Below are 22,372 nucleotides of genomic sequence, written 5' to 3'. Positions count from 1 at the left end.
CCTACGGTGCTCGAGGATCTTATTGCCATGTGTATTAGGGTGGATCAACGCCGACAAGAAAGGAGGTTGGAACGCCATCACTCACGTTCTCTCACACCAACGGCTCTTGTCCCCAGTCTGTCTCCTTCTACTTTCCCAGCTCCTTAGGCTCCAGAACCAATGCAGTTAGGAAGTCACCAGCTCTCCCCTTCAGAGAAACAATGTCAGAGAACTGGAAGATTATGTCTTTACTGCGGACTGTCGGGTCACCTGGTGCTTCATTGTCCCACGAAGCAAGCAAACGCCAACACCCAATGAAGTATAAGGGGGTCTCATTGGGTACTATTTCTTTTTCCCGTCCTAGTAAGAGAGGTCTACCTACCAGGGTCATACTGTCTATCTTCCTTGAGGGTCCTGGTTTCCTCGTTCCTACCTCTGCCTTCATCAACTCTGGGTCTGGGGGAAATTTTGTGGATCAAGATTTTGCTACCAAACATAAGATTCCCTTGATAAAGAAATCAATACCGGTGGTCCTAGAGGCTATTGACGGACATCCTCTCCAACCAGCCTTCATTTCATTGGAGACTCCTACTCTTACTCTCTCTACTACTGACGTCACAAGGAAAAAAATCTCACTGGATGTTATTCATTCACCCTCTGTACAGGTAATTCTAGGCCTTCCTTGGCTCCAACAACACAATCCAATTATAGACTGGACAGACAAGAGACCTATACAATGGAGTGTTGCCACTGGGGTTGCTCCTGTATCTTTGGTACAACTTATCACTGGCGTAGAGACCAGTACTCCTGCCAAATCTACTCTTCCCGAAGTATATGCAGAATTCATTGATGTTTTTGATAAAGTTCGCTCGGAAACTTTACCTCCGCATCGCCCTTATGATTGCCCCATAGAGCTTCTGCCTGGTGCCATCCTTCCTAAAGGCAGATCCTATCCTTTGTCCCTTCCTGAGACTAAGGCTATGTCTGAATATATTCAGGAGAACTTAAAGAGAGGGTACATTAGAGCTTCTTTCTCCCAAGCCGGGGCTGGGTTCTTTTTTGTTAAGAAGAAAGATGGTAGTCACAAAACTACGATGTTGGCAACAGGGAACTCTTGGCCATCAAACTTGCTCTGCAAGAGTGTAGACATCTCCTGGAGGGTACTGAAAATACTATTTCAATTCTTACGGACCATAAAAATGTATTATATAACTAAGGTGCCCGTCGCCTCGACTCCCGTCAGGCTCGCTGGGCATTGTTCTTTTCCAGATTCAACTATATAATTTCCTACATTCCTGGTACTAAGAATCTAAAGGCCAACGCCTTATCCCGTCAATTTGTCAGTGAAGACAAATCCGAACACATTCCTGAGACTATCCTTCCCGCCAAATATGTCATTTCGGCTAACTCTTTTGATGTACTGGACAAGATCTTGCAGACTCAGACGCTCATCCCTGAGGGTATGGAAGTGCCGGAGGGTTGTTTGTATGCTGCACCTCAATTTCACCAGAAGATCCTTGAGTGGGGTCATTCCTCTAGGTCTGCCGGTCACCCGGGTACAAAGAGGACTTCCGATTTGATCAGACGCACCTTTTGGTGGCCTAATAAATATGTTTAAGGATATCAAGGAATTCATCAACTCCTGTTGCATCTGTGCTCGAAATAAGTCCGCCCGCAACAAGACGTCTGGTCTGCTTGTCCCTTACCCATTCCAGACCGACCGTGGACCCACCTCCCAATGGACTTTATTATTGAGCTTCCTGTTTCTCGTGGGATGAATACTATTCTCGTTATTGCTGATAGGTTTTCCAAACAGGCCCATTTAATTCCTCTCAAGGGTCTTCCTAACACTGCCACCTTGGCAGATATTTATATCAAAGAAATATTTCGTATTCATGTAGTTCCACTCACTCTCGAAATTTTGGCGTGCCTTCACTCAAAGGTTGGAGATCTCTCTTCTATTTTCTTCTGGGTATCATCCCCAAACCAACGGACAGACCGAAAGAACAAACCAGTCACTAGAGCAATACCTGCAATGCTTTATTTCTGATGCACAGGTGTAACGCTGCACTCACCACGGACAAGGAGGGAACTGAGGAGGGAAGGTTAGAACCCGCACCTGCAGCTGCGGAGGCACGCCTGGAAGGTGGATCTTTGTGCAGCCGGGTCTGATCGAAAGAGATAGCGTTAGTCCAGATACTTGCCGGATAGAAGGGAGGAGCCAGGGGAATGGTCGGTGCCGAGAGCCGTGGGTTTTGAGCCGGGTGGTTGGTTGGTATCCGTAAGCTGAGGTGGAGGGTTGGAGAGATCGGATGGTCAGGGGCAAGCCGGGGTCGATATCCAGAGCAGGTCTTAAGTCAAGCCGGGTCGGTACACAGGAGACAATACGAGAGCAAGGTGAAAGCACAAGGAACAAGGCAGGGCATGAACGTGGGTAACACAGGTTACACAGAGCTATGCTCAGCCAAAGAAGAATTGGCTGAGCAGGCATGTAAAGGACATGGGGCCAATGGGAACCGGAGGAGTGACCCAGGAAGGAGAGAAGGAATAATTACCCCGTTGTGCTGCTAGTGGGTGGTGACCACGTATCGTGCGAGGGGGATGTGTGGCCCGAGTGGGGGGCGGGGCCTCAAGAAGCCCTGCATGTCCGCGCTCCCGACCCTACGGAGGTGGGGAACAGAGCGGCAGTGGAGAGAAGGGACTGCCGCCTATGATGCTGAGTGTCTGGAGCCAGCGCCGTGTTGCACGGATCGGTGAGAGCGGGACACAGCGAGGCAGGAGGAGGTAAGGGGGGAAACCCTCCTTGTGGGAAGAGTTCCTCAGTTTCTTACAACAGGATAACTGGGTGGAACTACTTGTCATGGTAGAGGGGGTTTGGCCCGGGATTAAAGGGGTTACACCCCAGTTGGCCACCCCCTACTCTCACCTGGGAAGTAAGGGGTTAACTGGACTGGGGTCCAGTAATGTGTTTTTGCCTTGCTTCAGCCATCCAACTGTTTATTCCCCTGTATAAATGTATTGTTTCTGTGCCAGTGTCTGCACCACACACACATTGGGGCTTAAGGGGTTAATGAGCTACAGTTTAGGAAAATACAAATATGTGTGGTGTCTTTTCAGAAATATATGGGCTTCAAAAGGCTTGATTGAAGTTGGGTGTGAAAAGTACAGAGGGGGTGTAGTGTACAGTATATTAATACCTAATTGGCAGACCAAGGGTATATTGCTGGTATAGACAGCTAGGCCCATGTCTGGAGCATTGGGTGTGAAATCTAGCACCTGTGACAAATGTTCTCTACACACGAGTCCTTGCTTCAAAGGATTTATTGACAAGGGGTTATGGGGGCCAGGGGTGCGGTTACCCAAGGAGATATCAGAATGAGTGACCTTATTAAATATAAGAATATTATGAGATGTCCTCGGCTGAACGTGCTAAAAGTTACATATGTGTATTCGTGGGACTGATTCGCACATAAGGATTACAGACACATGATGTCTAGCAGGTACTAAGAGACAGATATTAATATCTCTCTTAATTTTAATATTACACAGTAATATTTAATCTTATTGGGAGCGTCATGCGTGCCGGAATGTATTAATATCTATCGCGTGCCAGTAAGTACTACTGAAATGAAGTTATGAAGTTATTTAGATAGGAAAAGCAGTTTTTAAACGTCCTTGGGTGGGAGGAGTTTTACTCTGGGGTAATCCTGTCAACTCACCACTGATTTATGAGAGGGGCTGGGTTTAGGTTGTGTTCAATGGGAAATAATTGTATATAAACAAGGCCCAGCCTATGGCTATTGTCTTTCGTGTCTTCTGTGATATTCAAGATTGCTGTATGAACTGCTAGTCACGATTTCTGACTATTAAGTAAGTGTCTATATTTTGTCTGTTATTTGAATAATCTCGTGTGTTCACCTTTTTCAAGGAATAAATTATATTTTATCATATCTAAGCCTCGTTCAGTTCAACCCAGTTCTATTTTTGGTTTGTATTATTAATAGCCTGTCACAAAGTTACCATCACACTACTCCCATGGGGCGAATTCACTCATAACTCACTCAGAAATTAATCTACTCAGGAATCACCGTATTTTATAAATTACGTATTTCATCCAGCACTTCTTCCCATCTCCTCCAATCCTTCCGGAGTTCCAGCAGCAGATTCCAGAGTGAACTCGCTCCAAAATTCTTGTAAGAGGATTCAGAAGACTCTGCAGGAGGCAGCACTCAAACAAAAGACACAGGTGGATCGCCATCGCCGTGAGGCACCCAAGTTTAGGCCAGGAGACAAAGTGTGGCTTTCTTCTATGAAAATAAGATTGAAGACACCTACACTGAAACTGGCTCCAAGATTCTTGAGCCCATTCACCATTCTCAAACAGGTCAATCCTGTGGCGTACCGCTTACAACTGCCTCAATCTATGAGAATCCCGGCGGTCTTTCACGTCTCATTGTTAAAACCTGTTGTTCGAAGTTCTCAGTTTCCTGACATCTCACCTAAACCTCTACCTGTCATCGTACAGGGTCAAGAAGAATTCGAAATTCAATCCATAATCGATTCCAGATACTCCAGAGGAGGGGTTCAATTCCTCGTACACTGGAAAGGCTATGGACCAGAAGAATGCTCATGGATACCTCTTCTTCATATCCATGCTCCTGGCTTGTTAAAGCGATTCCACGCCAGGTTTCCGCACAAGCCTTATGGGAATCGTCCTGAGGCCGATCCTAAAGGGGAGGTACTATAAGGAATCGGGGAACACGTCCTTTGCGACATGTTCCCTCCTTACCTGTCTTATTTCAGACATCCACTCTGGCACCAGCGTGTGCACGCAGCCCCGCTCTGCTTACAGAGCGTGCGCATGCGCAGCCCTTCTAGCGTGCCATGGAGCTTAGCTCCGCCCCCTCGGACACCCGGCGCTTCTCTCTCGCGAGGCACGCACACGTGACGACGTGCACCGCTCCCCAGCTGCGTGGCAATATTCAATTAGCCCACTTGTCTCCTGCAACCAATCCATGCCTCCACGGAGGCCACGCCTCCGCTCCGCCTCCCTTGCTACTGGTTTCTGTTTCCCATAAGTACCCTGCTCTCACTCCCAGTCATTGCTGAGCATAACCTCTTGTAGCCTTGAGCTCCTATGTTCGTTGTGCCCTGCTCCTTGTCTTGTGTTTACCTTGCAGTTTAACCCTTCGTTTACCAACCCAACTTGACCTTGGAATCTCTCTGGATACTGACCCTGGCTTACCCTCGACCTTGCGGATATCTCCAACCCAGACCACGGGTATACGGACCTCACGATTCTAACCTCTCCAACCCCAGAGCACAGCTATACGGTGTAATTAGTTGGGGAACACCTGTCCCAAAGAGGGTACCCTCTTTACCTTCTGCCGCCCGGCGCTCTCCGACCCCTGCCCCATGGGCACACCGCCATGAGTGGGAACCTCCTCCTACCTTCCTGGTCCCCTCATCTGTCACTGGGTGTGCGCGCGCACACGCAGGGAGCCTTCTGTCCTCTCGCGGACCTCCACCTCGGCTTACGGATACCTACCTACCACCCGGCTCCAAACCCACGGCTCTCGGCACCGACCATCCCCCTAGTTCCGCTACCATAGCAGCCGCAGCACCGCCTCCTCTGGATCTTCCCACTGCCTCTGATCCTTGCCTACCCACCCCTAACCGCTATGCAGGGGATCCCCACGAGTGCTGGAATTTCATCAACCAGTGTCAGATCCAGTTCGAGTTGGTGCCATCACGCTTTCCCACTGCACGCTCCAGGGTTGCCTACATCATCGCTCTGCTGACTGGTAACGCCCTGGCCTGGGCGTCCCCCATCTGGGAACAGAGAGCCGACATCACGCATGATTATCCCCGCTTCCTTCGAGAGTTCCAGCAAGTATTTGACATGTGCAGGTTCTCAAATATGAGTGGAGCGCTGTGTGACTCGTTGATATGAAAAAGAAAATGAATACAATAGTGCAGATGGTACAACAATAATGATCTGAATATAAATGTTCTCTGTGATGGTTGTACTCACAAGTTAAAATAACAAATAAGGCGTATCAGAGACCCTTCTCTCTCTGATGGGAGCCCTTTAATGGAAATCCCTCAGAGTGGTATCGTGATACTGGAAGCTCGGATTGTAGATATTCAATGATTCTCCCAGGGGTATAGGAAATAAAGAGAGAGCATACAATAGAGTAGTATAGTCTAATTATATTGGCAGCAATCGATTAATATATGTAATAATACACTCACATTTTAAAAAGTATTACTGTTCGAGGGAGAGGACAGCTGTGGATGGTGAACGCTGGTTTCTCCTGGAGCGGTGAAGCCCTTCCGCATACGTCACGGATCCCCTCGTCACGTCCTGTGTCGTCTTGGATTCGGGCGGAAGAGGCTATCTGGTGTGTCCGTCTCCTGATAATTTGCCAGCAGTTCTCTCCAGTGATCTCCTCAGCACAGTCACCTCCCACAGTGGGTCGATTCAACGCGTTTCGCTGTGGCTTCGTCAGGAATCGAATTAGTTAACCCCATAGATCCTCCCTTATTTATATAGTCCATCATCGGTCTAATCAGGGGGTCCTATCAGCTGATTGGAATTACATGTCTAATTTGCATATCATAACATGTGAGGTGTATCTCAATTCTTTTAAACAGTACAAACAGTATGAAAGATTGGTATTCTACAATATAATTAATACAATTCTATTACAACAAATAAAACAGTTATATTTTAATTCAGAATATATTAAAAATATTTAAAACAAATAATGATGTAAAAAATGTATAATGAAGTATATAAAAAACGACGCAGGGAGTGACGGAGCTCTAGATAGGATGAGGAAGATAGACAAAATTAGATGTTAATACATTCTAAAATATTCAAGCAATTCAAATATCATATTTTATTAAAAAATTTTGTTTAAGAACTTTGATATTAAAATTACCATAATAGAAACACCATATTGTAGTAAAAAACGATATATAAAAATATTTTAAAGAACAATATTTAAAGAACAATATTTTTAAGAACAATATTTATAACAGTAACATCATATGTTAAAATCATTGTATTAAGAACATTATATTAAGAAGGCACCAATGTCTATGTCAACATTTAGACCCTTTGGACTGAGGGTCTGTAGCTTATGTATCCAAAAGGTCTCCCTTTTTGCTAATGTGTTTAATCTATTGCCCCCCCTCCAATGTATTGGGACATGTTCAATACCTTTAAAGGTTATAGATTTAGGGTTGGATTGATGGCATACAAAAAAATGTTTAGAGACATTGTGTGTTAAAATACCCTTCTTAATATTTAAAAGATGTTCTAAAATCCGTACTTTTAGAGGCCTTGAGGTACGTCCTATATATTGGAGACCGCAAGGACACTCTAAAAGGTAGATGACAAAATCGGTTTTACAATTGATGTACCCCTCAATTTTAAAAGTTTCACCAGTGGTGTTGGATTTAAAATTAAATTTATCCTTGTGTTTATGCGTGCATGCCTTGCATGCATAACAACCAAAAAAACCTGTTGGTTTATCCAGCCATGTACTAGTCTCTTCATTTTTCTTCTTTGAAAAGGTGGTCGGTGCTAACTTATTCTTAAGATTTGGTGCTTTTTTAAAAATGACGACAGGTTTATCAGGTATATGATCTTTTAAAATTGTGTCATTTTGAAGAATGTGCCAGTGTTTGCCTATTATATTTTTGATCTGTGATGCTTCTCTATTATATTGCGTAAGAAAAGCCATATTAAAATTAACATTTTTGCTCATACTCTTATCCCTTGTACTTAATATAGCTTTGCGGTCTAAAACATCTGCTCTAGTGACAGCTTTATCAATAGTATTTGAATTATAATTTCTTTCCTTGAATTTATTCAACAGGACCTTTGATTGTTCATGGTATATATTTTCATCAGTACAATTTCTTTTAATTCGTCTCAGTTGTCCATATGGGATATTGCGAATCCATTCAGGATTATGGCAGCTGCTTTCTAATATGAAATTATTACTATCCACTTTTTTAAAAAATGTTTTCGTTTTTAACGTATTGTTTTCAACATAAATGGTTAAGTCCAGGAATTCTACCTCTTTCTTACTCCAATTGGTAGTAAATTTCAGATTCAAATTGTTATCTCCCATATGTCTGAAAAAAGCTTCAAGTTCTTCTACACTGCCCTTCCATATGAACAGGATATCGTCTATGAAACGATTCCATGAGACAAGGTTCGCACCAAATACCTGGTTGGACCATATATGGTCGTCTTCCCAGACTCCCATAAAGAGATTTGCGTAACTTGGTGCGAACCTCGTCCCCATTGCGGTCCCTTGTTGTTGCAAATAATATCTATCATTAAACCAAAAATAGTTAGAAAGCAGCTGCCATAATCCTGAATGGATTCGCAATATCCCATATGGACAACTGAGACGAATTAAAAGAAATTGTACTGATGAAAATATATACCATGAACAATCAAAGGTCCTGTTGAATAAATTCAAGGAAAGAAATTATAATTCAAATACTATTGATAAAGCTGTCACTAGAGCAGATGTTTTAGACCGCAAAGCTATATTAAGTACAAGGGATAAGAGTATGAGCAAAAATGTTAATTTTAATATGGCTTTTCTTACGCAATATAATAGAGAAGCATCACAGATCAAAAATATAATAGGCAAACACTGGCACATTCTTCAAAATGACACAATTTTAAAAGATCATATACCTGATAAACCTGTCGTCATTTTTAAAAAAGCACCAAATCTTAAGAATAAGTTAGCACCGACCACCTTTTCAAAGAAGAAAAATGAAGAGACTAGTACATGGCTGGATAAACCAACAGGTTTTTTTGGTTGTTATGCATGCAAGGCATGCACGCATAAACACAAGGATAAATTTAATTTTAAATCCAACACCACTGGTGAAACTTTTAAAATTGAGGGGTACATCAATTGTAAAACCGATTTTGTCATCTACCTTTTAGAGTGTCCTTGCGGTCTCCAATATATAGGACGTACCTCAAGGCCTCTAAAAGTACGGATTTTAGAACATCTTTTAAATATTAAGAAGGGTATTTTAACACACAATGTCTCTAAACATTTTTTTGTATGCCATCAATCCAACCCTAAATCTATAACCTTTAAAGGTATTGAACATGTCCCAATACATTGGAGGGGGGGCAATAGATTAAACACATTAGCAAAAAGGGAGACCTTTTGGATACATAAGCTACAGACCCTCAGTCCAAAGGGTCTAAATGTTGACATAGACATTGGTGCCTTCTTAATATAATGTTCTTAATACAATGATTTTAACATATGATGTTACTGTTATAAATATTGTTCTTAAAAATATTGTTCTTTAAATATTGTTCTTTAAAATATTTTTATATATCGTTTTTTACTACAATATGGTGTTTCTATTATGGTAATTTTAATATCAAAGTTCTTAAACAAAATTTTTTAATAAAATATGATATTTGAATTGCTTGAATATTTTAGAATGTATTAACATCTAATTTTGTCTATCTTCCTCATCCTATCTAGAGCTCCGTCACTCCCTGCGTCGTTTTTTATATACTTCATTATACATTTTTTACATCATTATTTGTTTTAAATATTTTTAATATATTCTGAATTAAAATATAACTGTTTTATTTGTTGTAATAGAATTGTATTAATTATATTGTAGAATACCAATCTTTCATACTGTTTGTACTGTTTAAAAGAATTGAGATACACCTCACATGTTATGATATGCAAATTAGACATGTAATTCCAATCAGCTGATAGGACCCCCTGATTAGACCGATGATGGACTATATAAATAAGGGAGGATCTATGGGGTTAACTAATTCGATTCCTGACGAAGCCACAGCGAAACGCGTTGAATCGACCCACTGTGGGAGGTGACTGTGCTGAGGAGATCACTGGAGAGAACTGCTGGCAAATTATCAGGAGACGGACACACCAGATAGCCTCTTCCGCCCGAATCCAAGACGACACAGGACGTGACGAGGGGATCCGTGACGTATGCGGAAGGGCTTCACCGCTCCAGGAGAAACCAGCGTTCACCATCCACAGCTGTCCTCTCCCTCGAACAGTAATACTTTTTAAAATGTGAGTGTATTATTACATATATTAATCGATTGCTGCCAATATAATTAGACTATACTACTCTATTGTATGCTCTCTCTTTATTTCCTATACCCCTGGGAGAATCATTGAATATCTACAATCCGAGCTTCCAGTATCACGATACCACTCTGAGGGATTTCCATTAAAGGGCTCCCATCAGAGAGAGAAGGGTCTCTGATACGCCTTATTTGTTATTTTAACTTGTGAGTACAACCATCACAGAGAACATTTATATTCAGATCATTATTGTTGTACCATCTGCACTATTGTATTCATTTTCTTTTTCATATCAACGAGTCACACAGCGCTCCACTCATATTTGAGAACCTGCACAAGAATCATCTGGACCTGGACAGTCCGCTTTAAGGGTGTAGAGCTGCTTTTATTTATTGTATTTCACATTGATTTTTATATATATATTTTTTTCACACATTGGTGAAGGTCACTAAACACAATTTGTTTATTTATCATTAATTGAATATCTTTATCACGCACATTATATAATTATTTAATTAACATTCACTTAGTTTTGAGAAGCGCCCGGTTTTTATTTCTGTTTTTAAGTATTTGACATGCCTGGTCGCAAGCTCATGGCAGATTCGTCTCTGTTCCATCACTCTCAAAGTGGTCGCTCTGTCGCCCAGTATACCCTGGAGATCCGGACCATCGCGGCCGAGACCTTCTGGAATGACGTTGCCCTTTCCGCAACCTTCTGGCAGGGACTGTCCGAACCCATCATGGACCAGCTGGCGACTCTGGAGAGACCCACCAGATTGGAGGACCTCATTGCAGTCTGCATCCGTGTGGACCAGCGTCTTCAGGGAGAAGACTCCAACACTCACTGCCTCGTTCCGGTCCTCCCCGGTCTACCAGCCGCAGTCTTGTTCCCTATGTTCCCCAAACTCTAGATGAACCAGAACCTATGCAGCTCGGAAGTCACCGGCTATCCGCCTCTGAGAGACAGCGCCGACGAGATGGTGAACTGTGTCACTACTGCGGGCATCCCGTTAATCTGTTGGCTAGCTGTCCCCTACGGCCGGGAAACACCAAAACCATATGAGGTATGAGGGGGTCTCATTGGGTACAATTTCTTCCTCCCCTCCTTCTCAGGGAAAACTTCCTACTCGGATAATACTGCCCATTTTTCTTGCCAGGGATAACTCCCAGATCTCCGCCTCCGCATTCATCGATTCCGGATCTGGAGGAAATTTTATTGATCAGGATTTTGAAACCAAGAACAATATTCCACTCCGATCTAAAGCCCTTCCCGTCGGCTTGGAGGCCATAGATGGACGCCCACTCCAACCAACCTTTATCTCCTTGGAGACTTGCTCTCTGTCCCTCACCACGGGGGATGGTCACTAAGAAGAGATTACCTTGGACGGGATCCATACTCCATCGGTGGAGGTGATCCTGGGGCTTCTGTAGTTGCAACTGCCCAACCCACAGCTGGATTGGACCAACAAGGGACCCATACGATGGAGTCCTCAGTGCCTCATGACTTGACTTCCTCCCAAATAGACGATAGCTGGAGTGGAATTACCTGCGGAAGACAAGACTTCCCTCTCAGCGGTCTACAGGGACCTCGCAGATGTTTTCGACAAAGTACGTTCAGAGGTGCTGCCGCCCCATAGGTCCTTTGACTGTCCCATTGACCTTCTGCCTGGTGTGGGTCTACCTAAAAGCCGTTCATATCCTCTTTCCATGCCTGAGGCAAAAGCCATGTCTGAATATATACAGGAGAATCTGAAGAAGGGGTTCTTCCGGAATTCGTCCTCTCCAGCTGGAGCCGGGTTCTTCTTTGTCAAGAAGAAAGATTACGGTCAAGAACTGCTATCCCCTACCACTCATTGCTGAACTCTTTTTCCGCCTATAGGGGGCAACAATTTTCTCCGAACTTCATCTCCGTGGAGCCTATAATATTGTCCGCATCCGCCAGGGCGATGAGTGGAAGACTGCCTTCAACACCTCAGCACACGGGATGGGGACTATGAGTACCTAGTCATGCCCGTCGGCCTTTGCAATGCCCCGGCAGTCTTCCAGGAGTTTGTCAATGAGATCTTCCGCGATCTTCTCAACAGCTTCATCATCGTGTACCTTGATGACATCCTCATCTATCCAAATCCCTCCCTGACCACATTCAGCACACCAAATTAGTCTTGTCACGCCTTCAAGAGAAACGTTTGTATGCCAAGTTGGAGAAATGTTCCTTTAATCAGTCTTCCATCTCATTTCTGGGATACATCATTTTCTAGTGCATGTTTTTCTATGGACCCAACCAAACTCAAAGCCGTGTTAGAGTGGCCACAACCCACATCCCTGGAAGCCATACAGCGTTTTTGTGGATTTGCGAACTATTACCGTAAATTCATCAAGAACTTTTCATCTACGGTGGCCCCCATCACCGCCCTGATTAAGAAGGGAGCTAACACAGCAGCCTGGTCACCTGCGGCCCTTCAAGCTTTTGAGTTCCTCAAGAAGTCTTTCGCTTTCGCTCCCATCTTGCACCACCCAGACCCCAGGCTTCCCTTTACCTTGGAGGTAGACGTATTAGATATCGGCGCAGGCGCCATTGTCTCACAAAGGCAGTCCCCACAGGCCAAAATCCACCCCTGGGCTTCTTTTTTTTTTTAAATTCTTGGGCAGAACAAAACTACGATATCGGTAATAGAGAGCTCCTGGCCATCAAACTCGCCCTACAGGAATGGAGACATCTTTTGGAGGAAACGGAGACCACCATTTCAATATTCACCGACCATAAAAACTTCTATATATTGAGAGCGCACGTCATCTAGGAGCCCGTCAGGCTCGATGGTTTCTCTTTTTCTCGAGGTTCAACTATCTCATATCCTACATTCCCAGCTCAAAGAACCAAAAGGCGGACGCATTTTCAAGGCAACTCCTGGCCGAACACAAGTCAGAAGACGTCACCGAGATGATCCTGCACCCCAAATATGTAATTTCGGCCAACTCCTTCAATATCCTGGATCAGGTTCTGGCAGAACAGACAAACCTCCCGTGGGGTCTTGAGGTGCCGGTCGGTCGTCTATACGCAGCTCCACGCTTCCTAAAGAAAATTCTAGAGTGGGGTCACTCATCAAAGTCAGCAGTTCACCCTGGTACTAGTAGAACCTCCGACCTCATTATCCGCACCTTCTGGTGGCCTACCATGTCGAAAGATATATCTGAATACGTGAAAGCCTGCCCAACCTGCGCCCAGGTCAAGACCATTCATAATAAGCCTCATGGTCTCCGGCGACACCTGCCCATACCGGAACGTCCTTGGAGCCACCTGTCCATGGATTTTATCCAGAGCTTCCTGACTCTAAGGGGATGAATACCATTCTAGTAATCGTGGACAGGTTCTCCATGCAAGCCCATTTTGTCACTCTCAAAGGGCTGCCCAATTCCGCTAACTTGGCAGACATTTTTATCAAGGAAGTATTCCGCATTCACGGAGTCCCTCTTTCTATCGTATCCAACCATGGGAAACAACTTATTTCCAAATTCTGGCGGGCCTTCGCTCAAAGGATGGATATCACCCTCTATTTCTCTTCTGGGTACCATCCCCAAACTAATGGGCAAACCGAGAGGATGAACCAAATGTTGGAGCAATACCTCCGGTGCTTTGTCATGGACAGTCAGGATTATTGGGTAGATTTACTCCCATGGGCAGAGTTTACTCATAACTCCCTGAAGAACAGCTCCACACAGAGATCTCCCTTTTTCATAAATTATGGTTCCACCCGGTCCGGCTCCCCATCTCTTCAGTCTTTCCGGGGTCCCAGCGGCAGATGATCAAAGCAACCCACAGACAAAAAGCGCAGGTAGATCGCCACCGTCGGGAGGCACCGGTCTTCAAGCCAGGAGACAAGGTCTGGCTCTCGTCCAGGAACATTAAACTGAAGACACCTAGCCTCAAACTGGTCCCCCGGTACGTGGGCCCATTCTCAGTGGTGTAATAAATCAACCCTGTGGCATACCGCCTGGAGCTTCCCCATCCATGAGGATACCCTCCGTGTTCCATGTATCCCTGCTAAAACCTGTGTCTCAAAGCCCACGGTTCCACGACACCAGCTTTTCCTAAACCAGTCATAGTTCAAGGTCAGGAGGAGTTTGAAATTCAATCTATTCTCAGCTCCAGGGAAACGAGGGGATCAGTGCAGTATCTGGTTCACTGGAAGGGCTTTGGCCCGAGGAAAGGTCCTGGGTACCACACCACCAAATACATGCCCCCAGATTGCTGAGACTCTTTCACATCAAGTTTCCCCACAAGCCATATTGGAGTCATCATGAGGCCGTTCCTCAAGGGGGGGTACTGTAAGGAGTCGGGGAACACCTCTCCCAAAGAGGGTACCCTCCTTCATTTCTGTCGCCCTGCGTACTCCGGCCCCTGCCCCACTGGCACATCGCTGTGAGCGGGACCCTCCTCCTACATTCTTGGTCCCAGTGTCTGTCACTGGGCGCCCACACGCAGGGAGCCTTCTGTCCTCTCGCAAGCCACGCGTCAAGCATAATCATCTGTTCCTCATTCTCTGCCCTATCTCTGCCTTCTCTGGGGCCGCTCCTCCGTCCCTCTCCCTGTTCCTATTGGACTCTGTCCACATTTATACTCTGCTCGGCCATTCTTTCTTTGGCTGAGTATAGCTTTGTGTTACCTGCGTTACCCACGTTTGTGCCTGCCTTAGTGCTTTCACCCCTCTCTTGTAGTTCCCTCCTGTTTATCAAACCAGCTTGGCTGTGGACCCGGTCTGGATTTCGACCCCGGCTTGCCCCTGACTTTCCGATCTCTCCAATCCTCCAGCTTGGCTTACGGATACCTACCTACCTCCCGGCTCCAAACCCACGGCTCTCGGCACCAACCATTCTCCTGGCTCCTCCCATCCATCCGGCAAGTATCTGGACTATCCGATCAGATCCGGCCGCACTGACTATCCACCTTCCAGGAATGTCTCCGCAGCTGTGGGTGCGAGTTCTATCCTTTCCAGCTCAGTTCCAGGGTCCCTCCTTGTCCGTGGTGAGCACAGGGTTACATATGGACTTCCACAATTCTGACCTCTCCAACTCCAGACCACGACTAACGGACTTGACTATTCTGAACTCTCCATTCCAAGACCTTGGCAAGTATCCACTAACCCACTCTCTCCAACCCAGACCCGGCTATGTTTGACAATCCACCTGGCAGGCATGCTTCTGCTGCTGTGGGTGCATGGTTTACTACTTCCCCACCTCAGTACCGGGGACCTGTCTTGCTAGACTGATTGGGGCTTCACCGCGTGTTTGGAGCGTTTTCCTGTTGTATGCTGTTTAGCTATGCAAACTGTAATGGAGAACATAACCAAAGCTAAGTAAAATCCCTTTTTGATTACATCTCTAAGACTGTTTACTGAAAAGTGTGCAAGTTATTGGCTGAATCCAGAATCTTTACATTACACAAGCACGGACAAACAAACCCAAAGGGGGTACACTGACCACAGATATGTTTAACTTCAGAGACAGTAGTGTTCCAGAAGACTGGAAGAAATGTCTGTGGGAGAAGAAGGCTCGGCGGCCTGAAGATTTCTCCACTTAGTGAGATGAGGAAAGGCCAAGGGAGTGAAGCACCAGATTCGCGTTTATGATACCCGCATTGTAGGGAAAGGTTGCGGAGATTGCCAATGTTGAGAATGCGAATCAGAATCCCGCAGCCCATACTCATCACCCATCATTGTGGCCCAGAAGAAAAAACTGGGCAGTAGAAATGTGTATTGATTATCGCACGTTGAAAAAATGGACCACTCCTGATGAATATACCATGCCACACATAGAAGATGCATTGGATTGTTGTCTCACAGGGAGAAAATGTTTCTCTGTTCTGGACCTTCGTAGCGTGTATTATCAGATTTCCATGTGCAAACAAGACAAAGAGAAGACCGCTTTTATATGCCTGTTGGGGTTCTATCAATTTGAGAGCATTCCCCAAAGAGTGTCAGGGCCCCCTACACTTTCCAGAGACTGGTGATACGCATTGTGGGGGATATGAATCTACTGAAGGTGCTAGTATACCTGGACAACCTAATAGTTTTAGGAAAGACCTTGGAAGAAAACGAACCCCGCTTGATTAAGGTACTAAATGAAAGTAGATTAACTGGACAAGTGTCAGTTCTGCTGGATGTCTGTCACTTATGTGGGGCACATCGTGTCTGAAGAAGGGGTGGCTACCAACCTCTCTAAATTGAAGTCCATTGCATCCTGGCCCAGGCCCAGATAGCCGATGGAGTTGCGATCCTTTCTATGGACATGCGACTGATGAGGGACATAAGAGCAGCCAGTAACAAAGGCTTTGGAAGAGGTGGGATTAGGAATGAGAGGATCCTTTAAGAGTGGCGGGCATGATGTGTGAGTGAGATCTGCATGAGCCTGAATGACTTTGGCTCGATCGAGAGTAACCCACCGCCAGTTTGAGTCCAGTTGATAGTGAGTCAAGAGTTGCCCAAGTGAGGGCAGTACATTGTGGTGAGAGGCCAAGCGGATCCATGCTGGGAAGCTGCACGGAGCATCAAGTGCTGTCGGAGGGGACCGTCCACGGCTGCAGTCAAAGTGGTACCATAGGTACTATTACATGGGCCCGTATACCCAGGAGTGGGTGGCCTTCTCTTAACTGACACTGACATATACCCGCACATAGGTTATGGTAACGGTTATATAAAATCAGTTATATCACACACACCGTGTATTTTTTCCCCGCCATCTGACCGTAAGCCACATGGGGCATATCAAGTAGGAATAAAGGACTCAGGCCCCCACCTCAGCACCAGGTGTGAGTCTGGGGCCTAGAAATAAGAAGGGTTAAATATAGATGCCTTTTCAGTAAATGCTGCTTTTTTCTGATTTCACTTTATCCAACATCTTTAACATTTTTGAGTGCTGGGAACTCCCTTTCTGTTTTTTTGTTTTTTTTTTAAATAAATATGAATAGGTTTCATCTAAGCAGAAAGAATGTATGTATATATTTGTGTGTATAGTGGCAATTATGCACATAATGCTTCACAGCTGAGTGGTATGTAGATAAAATTTAAAGAGAAGGTAGGCAGGGGTTATGGTAAGTGCGTTTTCACAGGGTTATGGTAAGTGTGTATGCAAGGGATTATGGTAAATGCGTATGCAAGGGATTATGGTAAATGCTTATGTCAGGGGTTAGTACGTGTGTTTGCAAGGGCTTATTGTAAGTGCATTTGCAAGGGGTTATGGTTACTGTAAGTGTGTTTGCAAGGGGTTATGGTTATGGTAAGTACGTTTACAAGGGGTTATGGGAAGAACTTATGCAAGTGGTTATGGTGAGTGAGTATGTGAGAGGTTATGGGAAGTGCTCATGCATGGGGTTAAGTGCGTATGCAAGAGGTTAGGGTTAGTGTAAGTACATAACCAGGGTACTTTGGAGCTTCTGAAATGCTTAATCAAAGAGGTGAGTTTTGAGACGTGCCTTAAAAGTGTTCAACAGACCTATTTCTATCCCAGCTGTGTCTATTTTGTCTGCTGTCCTACAACATTTATCACCTTCAGATAATTACTTTTAACAATTTACTATAAAGAAATACCAGGTGTTAGACCACCTAATGTGATGTTTAACATAATGTAGTGGGAAACAAGTACAGAAATGTACAATTGGGGAAGGATTGTCTAATTTGATAAGTTTTTTTTTCTTCATATCAGTTCTCTCAAATCACGTGTCTCACTCATTGTAAAATAGCCTTTATATCTAAGGTTGATGTCAGTTTAAGGTTGTTTTTTTGATCGTTGATACTTGAATTCTGATTAATCTTTACAACCTAAACTTATGGAATCATTTGGGCACCAAAATCTTAATTTCCTATGGAGTGAATGGCAACCATGGCTTTTTATCCTAAAAATAAAAATAAATACAAACAGATATCTCTGAAGTGCTACATTGTAAACGATGAAATGCAAGAGACATTGAATATAACAGCATTTATTAAACGCTTGCCTTATTTAAAATGCATTTTCCACTATACAAAGTATCACAGTTGAATATGACATTTTCTTGGTCAAGAAACCGCAGATGAAATTATGAATGTCTTTTTGACCTTGACAGCTATAGATTCCAGGAAAGCACCATATGCTGCCATTATATACAGGTGCCTAATGTAGTTGTATGTCCTTTGTCATTTTTTTGGCTATTGTCTTAAGATCTAATTGATCTCTTTTGAAGTTAGCACAGTTTGCTGTCAGCGGCTCCCACGCAAAGAAAGCGAACCTCCTCATCAACGAGAATTTCTTGCTCTTGAGTTTCAGGTTTCAAATTGTACACACGTTTCACTTCTGCTTTGAAAGAGAAGAGCTTTTGGGGAAACAAACTGAGAATAGAGTTCTATGAATAAGATCAGCATCTTACCCATGTATTCCTATTTGCATCTAAAACACATCCGGTGAGTAGATCTGCTTGCATAAATCTGTTAAAGCAGCCTCCCCCTTTGCCAAAGAAGCACATATGGTATTGTAGCCAGACGTATCATATATACAAGATTGTCCCTTATTTCATTGACTTGTCCCATTGTCCCGGAAAGGTCTGTCGGGACGCATAATTGTCTCGTATTTTTGTGACTTGACGTGAAATGCCTGAATTAATAAAATGACTGTAATGAAGTCATAAAAATGTAATAGATTTCTACTTGAGTGTAATAGTTACCTTTTCCGATAGATGTCGCCTTACTAAATTATTAGAATATTAAAATTAGGACACAGGCTGGTAATATAATACCATGACACCCACCCCTATAGGCATTACTTCTCTCCCACCAACGGATTAGTTCAGTGCGTGACTTTCCCTACACTACCAAGTAGAGATGATAAAAACCAAAGAATATAGCGGTCAAGTGGGAAATACCATTTAACGCCAAGCATTTGCAAATCATCCATCCCTCATTATGACATTACGCTTTCATACTGGATTTTGGCCTCCTGTATTATAAAAACTTAAATGTGGCAACCCTATCATATGAGATTAACTCATAAAATTAATATATTTACCACTGTGCATGCCCTGTTTTTTTTTTTTTTTAATCAATGTTTGTCTAGTGTTAAAAAAAACATGATTATCAATCTCTGGCTTCTGAGGTTACCATGGTAACCTTTACACTGCACTGTGCTCTGGGGAGAGCTCCACTGTAAACTCCCGGACACATAATATTTCAAATGCTTATATCTCCTGAACAACGCATGAGATTGTCAAAATTAAAACAGCTTTGGAGAGAAATATGTCTTAATGTAAGTAAATAAAATCCCAAAGAAATGGATATCAGAGCGGACTGCTGCTTTAACATTGGCACCTGGGGTTATCACATTAACACTTTCGTTCTGAAAATCGTTTTGTGCAGCACATCAAATACATGTAACCCCTCCATTAACTACCTCAGGCTAATTTGTTTCTTGCTGATGCGGGGGCTTCAGTTCTACTCTGTTATTGCTGCGTGTATTTACCAGCTGAGCATGTGATCATATGTCTGGCAAACCGGGCACGACACCAGGGTAGATGCAGACAGGCTCTTTGAGCAAAGTATCAGGGGATCATCAGCCTCCAGCCTAAGGAAACAGTGTACTACAAAGAGGATCTTCATCACCAAGACAAGTAAAAGGGGTACTGAAGCCTTTGCGAAACACAGGCCTGCCACGGTACCACACTAACCACCATGAGCTCCAACATTACGTGATAGCACATATACCAGGATTCTCTATGACACAGGGTTGTCAGGGGTAATATAAGACTGTCCAATAACTAGGATTGTGCAGTGTAGCGAGTTATCCACAATTTAACCTGGGTGAAGTGAGACATGAAGGTGGGCAGAAATTTGATATGTGGCGTTATATGCAATACCAGAATCTCAAGTCTGTGATCGCGAGTTATTGTGTCCCCTCCCGTCTAGCTGTTGGAAAAACTGTACTGCATGTTACATGCTGACAAGGGCTAGGCTGTATGTGTACTGCATGTTACATGCTGACAAGGGCTAGGCTGTATGTGTACTGCATGTTACATGTTGACAAGGGCTAGGCTGTCTGTGTACTGCATGTTACAAGCTAACAAGGGCTAGGCTGTATATGTACTGCATGTTACATGATGACAGGGGCTAGGTTGAGTGAAACGTGCTGTACTGCATGTTACATGATGACAGGGGCTAGGCTGTATATGTACTGCATGTTACATGATGACAGGGGCTAGGTTGAGCGAAACTTGCTGTACTGCATGTTACATGAGGACAAGGGCTAGGTTGAGTACACTCACTGTGCTGCATGTTACATGCTGACAAGGGCTAGTCTGAGTGACACACACTATACTGCATGGTACATGCTGACAAGGGCTAGGCTGTATGTGTACTGCATGTTACATGCTGACAAGGGCTTGGCTGTATACTGCTGCGGCACAGTTTATTCGAGCATTTGCCCGTTCTGTGCCGCAGCAGTAGCCTGGCGCGCGCCCGAGTGTGACGGGCGCACGCCGAAGCAGCGGAAGAGCGCCCTCCGATCGGGGCGCTCTCCCTACCGCTGCCGGGTCCGCCGGGTCCCCCGGAACCCCCTGCCGCTGTCCCGCAATCGCGGGACACCAGGGCTCCCTCGGGGAGCCCCTGGACACGCGTGCAGGGGGCGCACGCTCCCGATGACGCGTGACCGCGCGTCTATGACGCGCGGCACGCCGAGGGGCGGCCACTAGCAAGCCGGGAGATTTCCCGGCTTGCGGTACCGACCACACTTCAATAAAGTGTGTCGGTAGTGTATGTACTGCATGGTACATGATGACAAGGGCTAGGCTGAATGGGTACTGCATGTTACATTCTGGCAAGGGCTAGGTTGAGTGAAACTCGCTGTACTGCATGTTACACGAGGACAAGGGCTAGGTTGAGTACACTCACTGTGCTGCATGTTACATGCTGACAAGGGCTAGATTGAGTGAAACTCACTTTACTGCATGGTACATGCTGACAAGGGCTAAGCTGAATGTGTACTACATGTTACATGCTACATGTTACATGGTACATGCTGAAAAGGGCTAGGTTGAGTGACACTCACTGCATGTTACATGCTGACAAGGGCTAGAAAACCTTAGTACTTTATGTACAGTACTACTGTAATTGTATTACATTTACTGCTAAAGAGTAAAAACATCTTAAAACAATGAATCCAGTGAACACTTTATAAAACAAAACGTATTTTTTATGTAACCCTTTTATCCCATCCCCCTAAGTGAGATGGGGGGGGGGGGGAGGTACTCTCCTGCTCTGGTTACTCAGGTGTATTGGTGCTGGAACCTCCTGGTAACAGGAGGGCTGAGGACTCCGCAGTGGTGTGGGGTGAGCAAAGACAGGACAGAGGGTGGGACAGGTTACCTTCTTCTGGTCATCACTGGGAGGTGCAGTGCCTCCAGCCAGTAGGGATCCTCTGGGGTCTTCAGAGGAGGGACCCCCACTGACACTCTTCACATACCAGAGACAGAGTTCAACACAGCAGTGTCTTTCTGGAGTTTTATTGCAGAATCAGCACAACAGTACAGTAGCACAGTATCACAGTAGCACAACATAATTCCTGTCTCTCAAGCTCAGAGCCCTGGCTAGCCTCATGTTCTTCTTGGCCCCCCTCCCTCCAACCCAGCATGGGTGGAGGGAGAGAGAGAGTTCCTGTAATTCAAGCATGTCAAACTCAAATGCTAACAAGGGCCACATTAAACAAAGTGCAAGTTCAGGTGGGCCGCAAAAAAAAATAATTAAAATGTTCATAGAAACGTATGCTTATTTCGAGAAGTATAGTGTGTGTGTGTGAGTGTGTGTGTGTGTGTGTGTGTGTGTGTGTGTGTGTGTGTGTGTGTCTGTGTGTGTGTGTGTGTGTGTGTGTGTGTGTGTGTGTGTGTGTGTGTGTGTGTGTGTGTGTGTGTGTGTGTGTGTGTGTCTGTGTGTGTGTGTGTGTGTGTGTGTGTGTGTGTGTGTGTGTGTGTGTGTGTGTGTGTGTGTGTGTGTGTGTGTGTGTGTGTGTGTGTGTGTGTGTGTGTGTGTGTGTGTGTGTGTGTGTGTGTGTGTGTGTGATGACCTCACTAACCGAACAAAAAAAAAGCCAGATGTGAATGATTCTGAACCCACTAACCAGTGTCAGGATGCCCCCTCTTCACAATTTCTAAAGCAGCAATCCCGCCTGGGATCTTACCTGATCCGCAGTCCCTCAAGGTACTATACTGGAGGGGAGGTGTTCCCTACCAGTCTTCCGATGTCCCCCGT

The sequence above is a fragment of the Ascaphus truei genome, chromosome 3 (assembly GCF_040206685.1).
Source record: "Ascaphus truei isolate aAscTru1 chromosome 3, aAscTru1.hap1, whole genome shotgun sequence".
Lineage (NCBI taxonomy): Eukaryota > Metazoa > Chordata > Amphibia > Anura > Ascaphidae > Ascaphus > Ascaphus truei.
This window is presented reverse-complemented; position numbering follows the sequence as displayed.